Source organism: Scyliorhinus canicula, unplaced genomic scaffold (assembly GCF_902713615.1).
Source record: "Scyliorhinus canicula unplaced genomic scaffold, sScyCan1.1, whole genome shotgun sequence".
Lineage (NCBI taxonomy): Eukaryota > Metazoa > Chordata > Chondrichthyes > Carcharhiniformes > Scyliorhinidae > Scyliorhinus > Scyliorhinus canicula.
This window is the reverse complement of record NW_024055500.1, coordinates 1,396,402-1,412,227: the sequence shown is the minus strand read 5'-3', so window position 1 is coordinate 1,412,227 and position 15,826 is coordinate 1,396,402.

The following is a 15,826-nucleotide window of genomic DNA, read 5'->3' as shown; positions in this document are numbered from 1 at the left end:
TTTATCCTGGGGTCTTCACTTTATTTCTACCGACAGTTTGTCATGGCGGATCGAATCAGCACTTATGATTCTACAAGTGGGTCATTATCCTATCCTGACTATGGTCGGTGTCCCTGGTACGTCGCCCTGACAAGATATTGACTATATTAACCACTTTAAGTGTATTATTGATGTCCACATTTACTAATTGGATTGTTTGAATCCATGTTTAACAGTTTCACTGACTAATGCCATTCCCTATCCTTTTGTAATTCTCTGCTCTTTGTACGATAACGGGGATTATTTCACCCTCCACACTCCCGACATTCTCCACATTCCAAATCTTACATACTTGCCATCGCCACCTTTGCCTCAGCTAAGCCGCAGAATAAACCACCATGTGTGTCTTTTTTAAAATCACAACTCGACTATTCGAATATATTCGAGTACATAATTATTGTTACAAATCTTCATGAAATGCAACTCATCCAAAACCCTGCTGTCCATATCTTATCTATCACCCAGTCCCAGTCACCTTTCCTCCCCATGCACTGTGATCTACATTTTTTCCAGGTCTGGCAGCATTTCAATATCAATATTCTCATTTTGTGATTGAGATTCTTCGCAGTATCTCCCACCAATTTAAACATTCTCAATTAATGTGGAAATGAGTTAATTTTAATTATATGTCCAGTTATGTTCTTGGAAAGGTAGTGGAAATGCTCTGAATCTGTTTCCCGAGGTTGTGTTGTCCGCTGTTGCATACATTCAAGGAGGGCAGAGGATTTGGTGACACAGCTCTGCCGAGCTATGCGGATTGTACTTTATGTGAATCTGCATCTGTAACATGACCAACACATGGAGCAGAGGCTCCAGAAAGGGCAAGTGTTGTAAATGGAGTGGAGTAAGGGGCTCTGCCCCACCCACCTAGGGTTTTATAAGAACACCACTAACTAGGGAGTTTCTTTTGGATGTGCATAGAGGGTTGGCAAGGTGATAGCTTGGGTACTGTGTGCAGTTCTGTTCGCCACATTGCAGGAAGGATGTAATTACATTGAAGGAGCTGCAGAGAAGATTCATCCGGATGTAGCCTGGCATGGTACATTTAACATATAAAGAGGGTTTGGATAGTCTTCCGTGACTTGCGCTACAGCAGAGATGATTAAGAAGAGACCGAATTGAGTTGCACAGAATTATGAAGGAATTGACAGGGTCGAGAGGGAGCCGCTGTTCCCCTCAGTTTTAAGGTCTGATACTGTGTAGGAATCTCCATAGTACAAGCAACATCCTCATGTTCCGCAGTAACAAGCTCAAGAGGATAAATTGACTCCTACTTTTCAGGTCGAGCATGTCTTTGGCTGACAGTTAAGAGACCTGAATATAAATCTTCCTTTAACATGTCCCGATATTGTTCAGATCCTGTCCTGTACAGACACGGACTGCTTTAGTATCTGAGTTACCAACGGTGCTTAACATAATAAAATCAAAAGTGGACATTCCCACTTCTGTCTGTCATGTGAGAGTACCTTTAAGGAATGGATGTTTAAGCAATGTCCCTTTAAGAAATACAGCAGCTCATATTACTGAAGTGATGTCAGAGGGTGGGGGTAGCTGTTCAGCTCACTTCTGCTTTTAGTTTCAGTTTGAGAGAGCAGCTGAAAAAGTGTTTGGCTGGTTTGCTGACAGCTCTATGAAGAAAAAGAGCTTCGGAGTGTCTGTTTTGCAGTGAGATGGATTTGCTGTCATTTCTGCCATGAAAGACTATCTCTGAATCATTTGGGTGATTTAAATCATAATAGTAATGTATTTAAGCTTATGTGTTTCTGTTTAAAGATGTTAACTCTTTCGAGGTCTGAAGAAACATTTTGAGGAATTATTTAGTGTTGTATTATTTTCGGGGTTTTCTTTGAAGTAAAGGGGTGGTAAGTGATCCAATGTTTACTTAAAAAGGTTAAGTTGAATTCATGGGATAAACATTGTTTTCTGTTTAAAAAACAGGTGTCCATAATTGTAATACCACACCTGGAGACCAAGCCGCGTGCTTTAAAAGCAACAATCCATTAAAGGGAGAGGTTGGTTGAACTCCATGATACATTTTGGGGTTCTGAAAACGCCACTCCCATAACATGTCCTTGTGATGAAAGGAAGGTCATTGATGAAGCGGCTGAAGGAGGTGTGGCTGATGACAACCCTTATGTCCTAGAGCTGAGAATGTTACCCTCTAAGAATCACTACCATCTTCCTCAGGAGGAGGAAAGACCAGATGAAGGGGCTGTGCTCTGAAAGCTAGTGGTTCGAATCAAACCCGTTGGTCTTTAACCTGGTGTTGTAAGACTTCTTACTATACTCACCCCAGTCCAACGCAAGCAGCTCTACATCAGAATTTACTTTGTGTCAGGTGTGACTCCAACTAGTGGAGAGACTTCACCCTCATTCCCTTGAATCCAGGTTTACTCGGGATCGTTGATTCCACACTCGATTAAATTCTGCCTTGATATCGCCTCACTCCTTATACAATGTGTTGTCCATATTTGAACAAAGGCTGTAATAATTGCAGAAGTTGAGTGATTCTGGCACAACCCAGACTAAGCGTCCGTCAGCAGTTTATTGATGAGTGTGCCGCATTATTGCACTGATTTTGACCCCTTCCATCACATCGCTAATGATCGACAGGACATTGATAGTGCGGTAATTGTCCACGTTGGATTTGTCCTGCTCAATGTGTGCAGGGCATAGCTGCGCAAATTTCCACATTGCCGGGTAGATGCCAGTGCTGTAGCTGTACTGGAACAGCTTGGCTATGTGCCAAGTTCTGGAACACAATCCTCAGTGCTACTGCCTGAATATTATCAGGATCAAGAGCCTTTACATTATCCAGTCCCTTCAGCCGTTTCTGAACAACATGTGGAGTGTATCAAACTAGCTGCCATCTGTGACACTGGGAACGTTTACATAGAATATAGAACATTACAGCGCAGTGCAGGCCTTTCGGCCCTCGATGTTGCGCCGTCCTGTGAAACTCCTCTAAAGCCCATCTACACTATTCCCTTATCATCCATATACCTAGCCAATGACCATTTGAATGCGTTTAGTGTTGGCGAGTCCACTACTGTTGCAGGCAGGCATTCCACGCCCTTACTACTCTCTGAGGAAATAATCTACCTCTCACATCTGCCCTTTATCTATCTCCTGTAGCGCACTATTTCAACAGAGTCAGTTTACTGGTGCACTGTTTTGACATAGTCGGTTTCCTGTAGTGCATTGTTTTATGAGTCGGATTACTGTAGGACCTTGTTTAAATTGGCTCGATTCTACACGGCTCTTTAAACGGACTGTTTTACCTCGGGCAAGATTTGAATGAATGGTTTTCTACGGCACACTGCGTAAGTAGACTTTTTACTGTCGGGCACTGATTCGACAGATTTGGTTTACTGAAGTACACTGTTTTCTATAGTCAGTTTACTGTTGCCCCTGTTTTAATGGTGTCGGTTTACTGCAGGACGCTGTTTTAAAACAGTCTGATTACTGTAGGATACTGTTTTAAAAGAAAGGTTTAGAGTCTGACTCTGTTTCAATAGAGTCGGTTCACTGTAGGACGCTGTTTAAAAGCGTAGGTTTACTGTAGGGCACTGTTTTAAAAGAGTCGGTTTACTGTAGGGCACTGTTTCAATAGAGTCGATTCACTATAGGGTACTGTTTTAAAAGAGTTTGTTTACTTTAGGACACTGTTTCAATAGAGTCGGTTTACTGTAGGGTACTGTTTTAAAGAGTCGGTTTACTTCATGGCACTGTTTCAATTGAGTCGGTTCACTTTAGAGAAATGTTTCAATCGAGTCAGTTTACTGTAGGGCACTGTTTCAATAGAGTTGATTTAATGAAGGGCACTGTTTTAAAGAGTCGGTTCCCTGTCGGGCACTGTTTTAAAGATTCGGTTTACTGGAGGGCACTGTTTTTAAAGAGTCGGTTTACGGTGTGGCCCTGTTTCAATAGAGTCGGTTTGCTGTAAGGCACTGTTTAATAGAGTCGGTTTATGGTATGGCCCTGTTTCAATAGAGTCGGTTTACGGTATGGCCCTGTTTCAATAGAGTCGGTTTACGGTGTGGCCCTGTTTCAATAGAGTCGGTTTATGGTGTGGCCCTGTTTCAATAGAGTCGGTTTGCGCTGTGGCCCTGTTTCAATAGAGTCGGTTTGCGCTGTTGCCCTGTTTCAATAGAGTCGGTTTACGGTATGGCCCTGTTTCAATAGAGTCGGTTTACGGTGGGGCCCTGTTTCAATAGAGTCGGATTGCTGTAGAACAATATTTGCAGAGTCGTTTTACTGTAGGGCACTGTTTTAAAAGTGTTTGTTTACTGTAGGTCACTGTTAAAATTGAGTCGGTTTACTGTAGTGCACTGTTTTAAAACAGTCGGTTTACTGTAGTGCACTGTTTTAAAACAGTCGGTTTACTGTTGGACACTGTAAATTGTCTCTATTCTGTACGGCTCTTTAAACAGACTGTTTTATCGAGAGCATGATTTAAATGCACGGTTTTCTACAGCACGCTGCGGACTTTGCCTGTTTATTGTAAGGCACTGATTAGATCGATTTGGGTTACTGAAGGGCACTCTTTTAAAAGATTCGGTTTACTGTCGGGGACAGTTTTAAAGAGACGGTTTAATGTCGGGCACTGTTTTAAAAGAGTCAGCTCACTCCAGGGCACTTATTGAATAGCATCGGTTTACTTCAGGGCACTGTTCCAAGAGAGTCGGTTTACTGTAAAGCACTGTTTTAAATAGTCAGTTTTCTACAGGCACTGTTTCAATACTGTCGATTAACTGCAGGACGTTGTTTTAAAACAGGATTTACTGTCGGACACAGTTTAGGATTAGTTGGTTTACTGTAGGGCACTGTTTTAAAACAGTCGGTTTACTGTAGGACTGTCTTACAAGAGTCGGTTTACTGTCGGACACTTTTTCAATAGAGTCGGTTTACTGTAGGGAACTTATTAAATAGCATTGGTTACTTTAGGGCACTGTTTCAATACACTCGGCTCGCTGTAGGGAACTTATTCAAGAGCATGGGTTTACTTTAGGGCACTGTTTCAATCGAGTCGCTTTACTGTAGGGCACTTATTGAAATGCATCGGTTTCTATGGGAAATTGTTTTAAAAGAGTCGGTTTACAGTGCGGCATGGTTTGAAACGTGTTGGTTTACTGTATGGCACTGTTTCAATAGAGTTGGTTTACTACAGGGCACTGTTTGAAACTTGTCGGTTTACTGTACGGCACTGTTTGAAACGTGTCGGTTTACTGTATGGCACTGTTTGAAACGTGTCGGTTTACTGTACGGCACTGTTTGAAACATATCGGTTTACTGTACGGCACTGTTTGAAATGTGTCGGTTTACTGTACGGCACTGTTTCAATAGAGTCGGTTTACTACAGGGCACTGTTTTCAAAGAGTCGGTTTACTGTCGGGTACTGTTTGAAAAGAGTCGGTTTAGTGTTCGACACTGTTTAAATTAGCTCTACTCTGCACGGCTCTTTAAAATGACTATTTTACCTAGGGCAAGATTTAAATACACGGTTTTCTACAGCACACTGCGTAAGTAGACTGCTGTAGGGGACTGATATGATAGATTTGGTTTACTGTTTTGAATAGAGTCAGTTTACTGCAGCCCCTGTTTCAATAGTGTCGGTTAACTGTAGGACGCTGTTTTTATAGATTAAGTTTACTGCAGGGCACTGCTTTAAAAGCGTCCGTTTACTGTAGGGCACTGTTTCAATACCGTCGGTTCACTGTAGGGCCCTGTTTTAAAAGAGTTGGTTTACTGTTGGACACTGTTTCATTAGAGTCTGTTTACTGCAAGGCAGTGTTTAAACAGAGTCGGTTTACAATAGGGCACTGTTTCAATAGAGTCAGTTTACTGATAGGCACTGTTTGAATCGTGTCGGTTAACTGAAGGACACTGTGTTAAAGAGTCGGTTTAGTGTCGGACACTTTTTAAATAGAGTAGTTTACTGAAGGGCACTGCTTTACTGTAGGACACTGTTTCAATAGAGTCGGTTTACTGTAGGACACTGTTTCAATAGAGTCGGTTTACTGAAGGGCACTGCTTTACTGTAGGACACTGTTTCAATAGAGTCGGTTTACTGTAGGACACTGTTTCAATAGAGTCGGTTTACTGAAGGGCACTGCTTTACTGTAGGACACTGTTTCAATAGAGTCGGTTTACTGTAGGGCACTATTTCAAAAGAGTCGATTTAGTGTCGGGCACTGTTTTAAAGATATGGTTTACGGGAGGGCACTGTTTTTAAAGAGTCGGTTTACGGTATGGCCCTGTTTCAATCGTGTCAGTTTACTGTAGGGTACTGTTTAAATAGAGTCGGTTTACTGTAAGGCACTTTTTTAAAACAGTCGGTTTACTTCAGGGCACTCTTTCAATACAGTCGGTTTACTGTAGGGCAGTTTTAAAGTAGTCGGTTTACTGTCGGACACTGTTTTACAAGAGTCGGTTTACTGCAGAGCGCTGTTTCAATAGAGTCAGGAAACGGGAGGGCACTGTTTCAATAGAGTCGGCTTAACGTAGGGCACTATTTCAAGAGAGTTGGTTTATTGTAGCACATTGTATTAAAAGCTGAGGTTCGCTGTAGGGCAATGTTTTAAAAGAGTCGGTTTACAGTTGGACACTGTTTAAATTGGGTCTACTCTGCACAGCTATTTAAACGGGCTGTTTAATCAAGGGCAATAATTAAATGCACAGTTTTTATACAGTGCACTGTGTATGTAGACTATTTACTTACGGCCCTGATTAAATAGAGTTGGGTTACTGAATAGTCAGTAGTCAGTTACTTCAATAGTCAGTTTAATGCAGGCACTGTTTCAATAGTGCCGATTAACTGTAGGGCGCTGTTTTAAAAGAGTCGGTTTACTGTAGGGCACTGTTTTAAGAGAGTCGGTTTATTGTGGGACCCTGTTTCAATAAAGTCGGATTCCAGCAGGGCACTGTTGTAATAGCCTGTTTACTGTAGGGCACTGTTTCAATAGAGTCGATTTACTGTTGGGCACTGTTTCAATTGAGGTGGTTTACTACAGGGGACTGTTTCAAAATAGTCGGTTTACAATTGGGCACTCCTTCAACAGAGTCGATTGACTGGGGTGCACTGTTTTCAACGAGTCGGTTTACTGTTGGACACTTTAAATTGGCTCTGCTGCACGGCTCTTTAAACACTGTTTTATCGAGGGCAAGATTTAAATGCACGGCTTTCTACAGCACACTGCGTAAGTAGACTGTTTAATGTAGGGCACTGATGCAACAGATTTTGTTTACTGAAGGGCACTGTTTTCAATAGACTCAGTTTACTGTCGCCAATGTGTGAATATTGTCGGCTATCTGTAGGACGCTGTTTTAAAAGAGTAAGTTTACTTTCGGACACTGTTTGAAAATAGTCGGGTTGCTGTAGGGCACTGTCTCAATAGAGTCGGTTTGCTGTAGGGCAATGATTGCAGAGTCGGATTACTGTTGGGTACTGTTTCAATAGAGTCGGTTCACTATAGGGCACTGTTTCAATATAGGCGGTTCACTATAGGGCACTGCTTCAATAGAGGCGGTTCACTATAGGGCACTGTTTCAAAAGAGTCGGTTCACTATAGGGCCATGCTTCAATAGAGGCGGTTCACTATGGGGCACTGTTTCAAAAGAATGGGTTAACTGTTGGGCCTTTTTTAATAGAGTCGGTTCACTATAGGGAACTGTTTCAATAGAGACGGTTTATTGTAGGGCACTGTTTCAAAAGAGTGGGTTTACTGTAGGGCACTGTTTTAAAAGAGTCGGTTTACTGTAGGGCACTGTTCCAATAGAGTCGGTTTACTGTCGGGCACTGTTTCAATCGAGTCGGTTTACTATTGGGCACTGTTTCAATCAAGTCGGTTTACTGTAGGGCACTGTTTCAATAGAGTCGGTTTACTGTCGGGCACTGTTTCAATAGAGTCGGTTTACTGTAGGGCACTGTTTCAATCGAGTCCGTTTACTATTGGGCACCGTTATAAAGAGTATGTTTACTGGAGAGCAATGTTTTGAATGAGTCGGTTTACGGTATTGCACTGTTTCCATATAGTCGTTTTGCTGTAGGGCACTTTTTAAAAAGAGTCTGTTTGCTGTAGGGCACTGTTTCAATAAAATCGGTTTACTTGAGGAATTGAACAAACGAATGTGATATAAAATAGGATTATTATTTAAAATAAAGTGGATGATTGAGCCAATGGCAGTGAGTTCACAGACAAAGAACAAAGTGACTCAGAAAAGCACGGCTAGGAGGGGGGAGGGAGCCTCGTGGAGAGGGTGGTGAAAAGGATGCTGGGTAACAAGAGGCCCAGGGTTGAGGAATGCGAAGTGAGGCAATCAGGATATATGGCCAGGCCAGGAGGTGTATAGGATGACCTATGGGAATCTTGTATGTGAAACGTGATGCCATTTGAATGATATATGCAGAAATCTCTTTGCCTCCGATCTCACTCGTTTCTGGGGGCTTCAAAAGTCTGCATGTGTTCTGAATCTCTATAGAGCGGGTTAGCCTTGCAAGTTGTTTAAAAATAATTAATACTATACCTACAGATCCCTCTCGACTTTTATTGAAGCCAGACTGACGGGTAAAGAACTTAATGTGTCATACTGTAGGGCACTCTTTCAATAGAGTCGGTTTACTGTAGGGCATTGTTTTAAACGTTTACTGTAGGATACTGTTTTAAAGTAGTCGTTTTACTGTTGGACACTGTTTAAATTGGGTCTGCTCTGCACGGCCATTTAAACGGACTGTTTAATATAAGGCAATAATTAAATGCCCTGTTTTTCATCAGTGCACTGCGTAAGTAGACTGTTTACTGTAGGGTCCTGATTAAATAGTGTTGGGTTACTGAAGGGCATTGTTGTCAATATTCCATTTACTGTAGGCACTGTTTCAAGGGCGTCGGTTATCTGTAGGGCGCTCTTTTAAAAGAGTCGGTTTACTGTAGGACACTGTTTTAAAAGAGTCGGTTTACTGTCGGGCACTGTTTCGATCGAGTCGGTTTACTGTAAGACACAGTTTGCAGCGTCGTTTTACTGTAGGGCACTGTTTTAAAAGAGTCGGCTCACTGTCGGGCATAGTTTTGAAAGAGTCGGTTTACTGCAGGGCACTGTTTTACAATCGTTGGCTTACTGTAGGACACTTTTAAAAGAGTCGGTTTACTGTCGGACACTGTTTCGATCGAGTCAGTTTACTGTAGGGCAACGTTTTCAAAGAGTCGGTTTACTGGAGGGAACTGTTTCGATCGAGTTGGTTTACTGTAGGGCAAAGTTTTCAAAGAGTCACTTTACTGGAGGGAACTGTTTCAATCCAGTCGCTTTACTATCAGGGAACATTTTCAAAGAATTGGTTTGCTGGAGGGCACTGTTTTAAAAGAGTCGGTTTACTATAGGGCAACATTTGACAAGAGTCGGTGTACTGTCGGGCACTGATTCAATACAGTCCGTTTACTGTAGGGCAATGTTCTTCAAACTCTGGGGCGCGATCTGCTGGTCGGTCGCGGGCGGGTGTCGGGGCTTGCGGAGCCGTCCTCCTCGGCGCTCCCGATCACGCAAATCCCCGCGCAGCAGCCGGTTTTTAATAACTACAGTAAGAACTCTTACAACACCAGGTTAAAGTCCAGCAGGTTTGTTTCAAACACGAGCTTTCGGAGCGCGGCTCCTTCCTCAGGTGAATGGCGAGGTCTGTTCCAGAAACATTTATATAGACAAAGTCAGAGATGCTGGACAATGCTTCGAATGCGAGCATTTGCAGGTAATCAAATCATTACAGATCCAGGGAGAGGGATAACCAGAGATTAAAGAGGTGTGAATTGTCTCAAGCCAGAACAGTTGGTACGCTGCAAACGGCCTTTAAAGTGGCGGCGAACTTGAAAGAAGCCAATTTCAGCCGCCCGGCCCGGGTGGAAATAAGGACCTCGCCAGCCCCAGTGTCCCCTGCTCCCACCCCCAATGTTCCCACACACGGTGTTCCCCGACCCCCAGTATACCTTCCCCTCCACCCCGTTTGCCCTCCGCGCCATCTGGGCCAGGGGATATGTCGACCCTCAGGTTTTTCAAAATTGCTAATAAACCTTCCCTCAGAACATCTACCTCATCCAGCCTATCCGCCTATATCACACTCATCCTCAAAAACATAGCCTTGAACACTGAAGAAAAGTATTCATTCAGCGCCTCTCCTATCTCTTGTGACTCCAGGCACAGGTTCCCACTGCTGCCCTTGGCCGGCCCTAACCTCATTATTCTATTTCTTACATAAGAGTAAAAGGTAGGGCTTTTCCCTGATTCGACCCGGCAAGGACTTCGCACGCCCCCTCCGTGCTCTCCTAAACCTTTTTAAAAATCTCATTCGTTGCAACCTTGTAACCCTCAAGCCACCCAACTGAACCTTGTTTTCTCATCCTTTCATACACTTCCTTTTTCACCTTGACAAAGACATTCAACATCTTTTATGAAACATGGTTCCCTCACACGGCCATTTCCTCCCTGCCTGACAGGGGCATACCTATCAAGGACACGCAGTATTTGGTCCTTGAAAAATCCCCACTTTCCATTTATGCCTTTCCCTGACTATTTCTGTTCCCATCTGATGCTTCCTAATTCTTGCCTAATCGCATCATAATAACCCCTCCCCCAAGTATAAATCTTGTCCTTCCGTATTGCCCTATCCTCTTCTTTGCAGTAGTGAAAGATACCGAATTCTGGTCACTATCTGCAAAGAGCTCTCCCACAACCAAATCTTGACCCGGTTCATTAACCTGTACCGAATCCAATGTGGCCCACCTCGCGTCGGCCTATCCACATATTGTGTCAGGAAACCCTTCTGCACACACTGTACAAAAACTGCCCCATCCGAACTGTTCGAACTATAGAGGCTCCAATCAATATTTAGAAAGTTAAAGGCACCCATGACAACTATCCTGAGACCTCCACAGCTGTCCACAATCTGCTTTTCAATTTCTTCCTCCGCATCTCTATTACTATTTGGGGGTCTATAGAACATTCAGAACAACGTTACTGTTCCATTCCTATTTCGAACTTCAGCCCATATTTCTTCAGTCGGCAGATCCCTCTCGAACTGCCTTTCTGCAGCCGTTAAAATATCCTTGATTAACAATGCTACTCCTCCACCACTTTTACCACCTTCCCTATTCTTACTGAAACATCTATACCCCGGTACTTCCAAAAACCATTCCTGTCCCTGTTCTCACAAGTTCTCCGTAATGACCACAGCACCATATTCCCAAGTACCCATCCACGCTCCACGTTCACCTACCTTATTCCGGATGCTCCTTGCATTAAAGGATACACACTTCAACGCGCCGTCCTGCCTGCCATTACACTCCTACGACCTTGATACCCTTCTCAATACCTCACTACTCTCAACACAGGCTTCTGGACTACAGCTCGTTTACCCATCACCCTGACAAATTCGTTATAGTTGGATGTTGGATGATGAGAGAGGAATGGCAGTGGAGGCATGGAGGTGGATATGGAGTTGGTAGCAGAGGTGGACCAATGCAAATGGAAGGCAGTGAATAGGCATGGATATAATTGCGCATATAAGGGCTTCAAACATTTGGTAGAAGGTAGGGAGCAGATTAAATACTTGTATTGAGAAGTAATCGATGGAGAGTGATAATTTAAGTGGTGGCGGAAGGTTTTGCTCAAGTGTTTTGTGGAGTGAATAGGTGATTATTTAGAGGGGTACTTGACTTCTTGAAGTTAGGAGACAGTGGAAGTTGGTAAGTATCAAGGGTGACTGATCATGATTGGAGTCCAGTGTGCAGATATGCACGAAGCAAGGGGTGTGACAACAGAAGGCCATGATTATGAGAGTTTTTGTGTACAGAGTCATGCAAGGATGTATTGAACAAATTGTGTTGGTATGTCTGGGTGACATGTTGGGAGTAGATTTCAGAAGGAATTAAAGTGTTGGAGTTGTACGGATGGAGGGGGAATAGGGAGTGAAAGTTGTTTGAAGGACCAGGGTGCATTTACAGGGGGCGTGTACGAATTCAGATGGAATAGGAGTGAGTGAAAAATGTTTGGAGAAGCGGGGTGCAGATACAGATGGGTGTGTGTACGTGAAGAGATGGTATCGGAGCGAGGTAAATTTGTTTGGAGAAGCAGATTGCAGGTACATACAGGGGTGTGTATGCGCGGAGAGAGTACAGGAGTGAGTGAAACCTGTTTGGGAAAGCGTGGTGCAGCTACAGACGGGGTGTGTGTACGTATAGAAGTGGTACAGGGGTGAGTGAAAGTTGTTTAGAGAAGTATGGTAAGGTATAGACTGAGATGTGTATGTATAGAGGTGGTATAGGAGTGAGGGACAGTTGTTTGCGGAAGCGTGGTGCAGCTACAGACGGGGTGATTGTACGAACAGAGGTGGTACAGGAGTGAGTGAATGTTGTTTGGGGCAGCAGGGTCCAGGCACAGACGAGGGGTTGTAGGTATAGAGGTGGTATAGGATTGAGGGAAAGTTGTTTAGGAAGTAGGATGCTGGTACAGACGGGGAGGGGGAGGGGGTTGTACTGATAGAGGTGGTATAGACGTGAGTGAAAGTTGTTTGGAGAATCAGCGTGCAAGTACAGACGGGGGTGTACGTATAGAGGTGATATAGGAGTGGGTGGAAGTTTTTTTGGAGAAGCAGGGTGCAGGTACAGACGGGGGTGGTTACGTATAGAGTTGGTACAGGAGTGAGGGAAAGTTCTTTGGGGAAGCAGGATGCAGATACAGACGGGGGTACTGTCGTGAACTAAGAAGCAGTTACCTCAAAATCTTCAATCCACAAAGTGTTTTCACGTTTCCGTCCTGTACATTCAATAAAATATTCTAAAATATATTTACATTGTCAAATTTGTTCCAAATTAGGGGCTCACGAGGCTGACGTCCCGGGTTCGACCCTAGATCATAGAACATAGGACATCACAGCGCAGTACGGGCCCTTCGGCCCTCGATGTTGCGCCGACCTGTGAAACCTTCTGAAGCATATCTGACCTTCACCTTCCATTTTCATCCATATGTCTATCCAGTGACCACTTAAATGCCCTTAAATTTGGCGAGTCTACTACTGTTGCTTGCAGGGCGTTCCACAACCCTACGACTCTCTGAGTTAAGAAACTGCCTCTGACATCTGTCCTATATGTACCGCCCCTCAATTTAAAGCTATGTCTGCTCATGTTGGTCATCAGCATCCGAGGAAAAAGACTCTCACTGTCCACCCTATCTAACCCTCTGACTATCTTATATGTCTCTATTAAGTCAACTCTCAGCCTTCTCCTCTCTAACGAAAACAACCTCAAGTCCCTGAGCCTTTCCTCGTAAGGCCTTCCCTCCAGACCAGGCAACATCCGAGTAAATCTCCTCTGAACCCTTTCCAAAGCTTCCACATCCTTCCTATAATGTGGTGACCAGAACTGCACGCAGTACTCCAGGAGCGGCTGCACCAGAGTTTCGTACAGCTGCATCATGACCTCGTGGCTCCGAAACTCAATCCCCTTACTGATAAAGCCTAGCACACCATATGCCTTCTTAACAGCCGTATTAAACTGGGTGGCAACTTTCAGGTATTTGTGTACCTGTGTGCCGAGTTTTCACTGTTCATCGACACTACCAAGAATGTTGCCATTAGCCCAGTACTCTGCATTCCTATTACTCCTTCCAAAGTGAACCACCTCACACTTTCCCGCATTAAACTCCATCTGCCACCTCTCAGCCCAGCTCTGCAGCTTATCTATGTCCCTCTGTAACCTATAACATCCTTCAGCACTATCCACAACTCCACCGCCCTTCGTGGCATCTGCAATTTTACTAACCCATCCTTCTACACCCTCTTCAGGTCATTTATAAAAATGACAAACAGCAATGGCCCCAAAACAGATCATTGCGGTACTAGTAACTGGACTCCAGGTTGAACATTTGCCATCAACCACCACCCTCTGTCTTCTTTCAGCAAGCCAAATAGTGATCCAAACCTCTAAATCACCTTCAATCCCATACTTCCTTATTTTCTGCAATAGCCTACCGTGGGGAACCTTATCATGGTCACTATCCGGGTGGAGTTTGCACATTTTCTTCTTGTTAGCGGGGGCTTTTCCCACAGAACCCAAAGATGTGCAGAGTAGGTGGACTGTCCACGCTACATTTCCCTGTAATTGTTTAAAAAAATGAATTGGGTACTCTCAATTTATATTAAAAAAAACTTTGTGCCGAATTCTTAGGCACCTCAAAAATACGTATCTGTTCTTGAGATATTATCTGAGTGTTTGGTGAACAGATTAATTCACTAAATTCAATAGGTGAAATAATTGTGTTGTTTTATTAAGCCAAATAAAGGTTAACAAAACGCCTGCACAAATGATAAAGGTCTTAACATTTAAATGTGTGCTACTTTTTTGCGGTTTTTTTATTCACGCTAAATTATCCCTGTTCTTATTTCCTGTCTGTGTCTTTGATCCATTCACTACATCTTTATCTTACAACATCGTGCTGTCAGCACTATCTGGACGTGTCCTTTCGTATTATGTTCGTCTGTTGCTTCGGCTAGTACGGTGGCACAGTGTTTAGCACAGTTGTTTCACAGCTCACGGGTCCAAGCCTATTTTTCCCGTTTGGGTCGCTGTCTGCACGGAATCTGCACCATTCTCTCCGTGTCTGCGTGGGGTTCTTCTGGGTGCACCTTTTTCCTCCCAGAATCCATAGTTATGAAGGTTAGCTGAATTGACCATGATAAAATGTCCCTAGTGTCGCAAATGTTTACATGGGGTTACCGGGATAGGGTGGAGGCGTGGGCTGAAGTAGAGCCGGCGCAGACTCGATGGGCTGAACTTCTGCACTTAAGTTTTGTGATTCTGTAATCGTTGCCGTAGACACTCACAAACAGTCATGCACGCAGAGATGCTCCCACATACACCCACAAAGGCACTTGCAAAGCCACACACACAGCCACACACAAACCCCCTGCCCACACAAACTCGCACACACATAGAGGCAGACAATCACGTACAAACACATACCCAGACACATACAAAGACACACACTTACACACACAAACACATACACATACACGTATACAATCACGCATACACACACACACATCAACATACAAAGATACACGCAGCCGCGCACACACAGACCCAAACATACAGACACATAGATACAATCAGATGCAAACCCAAATGCGCGCGCACACCCCAACACAACCACATGCTCCCTACACACGTAAACACACAGACACACACACAAAACCCCACACTGCATTGAAATACACTCACACGCACCCACACGTACACCAGACAGAAAAACACACACACGCACCCACATACCCACACATGATACACATTATCAAAAACACCCAGACACACACACGCAGTCACACTGACACAACCACTCAAAAACCCACATGCACACACACAAACAGACACAAGCACACACATGCACACATAGTCAGGAACTCTCATATCACCGCATACACTCCAGCAACTCGGACACACACAGACTGTCATACACAGCCACACACACATACAGACACTCACGCACACACACATATACTCCAATTTATACTGACGCACATCCACATATACACAATCGGTGACACACAGACACACACACCCACCAATTTACTCACACAGTATAATTGGATAATTGGGGCTCATTCTGGGGTAGGTGGGACCTCTACAAAAACGATGGTCTTCACCTGAACCATTGTTAATCAAGGAAAGTATTACGGCGGCAGAAACGACGTTTGAGGACTCATCTACTGAGGTAGTATGGGCCGAGGTTAGGAACAGGAGAGGAGAGGTCA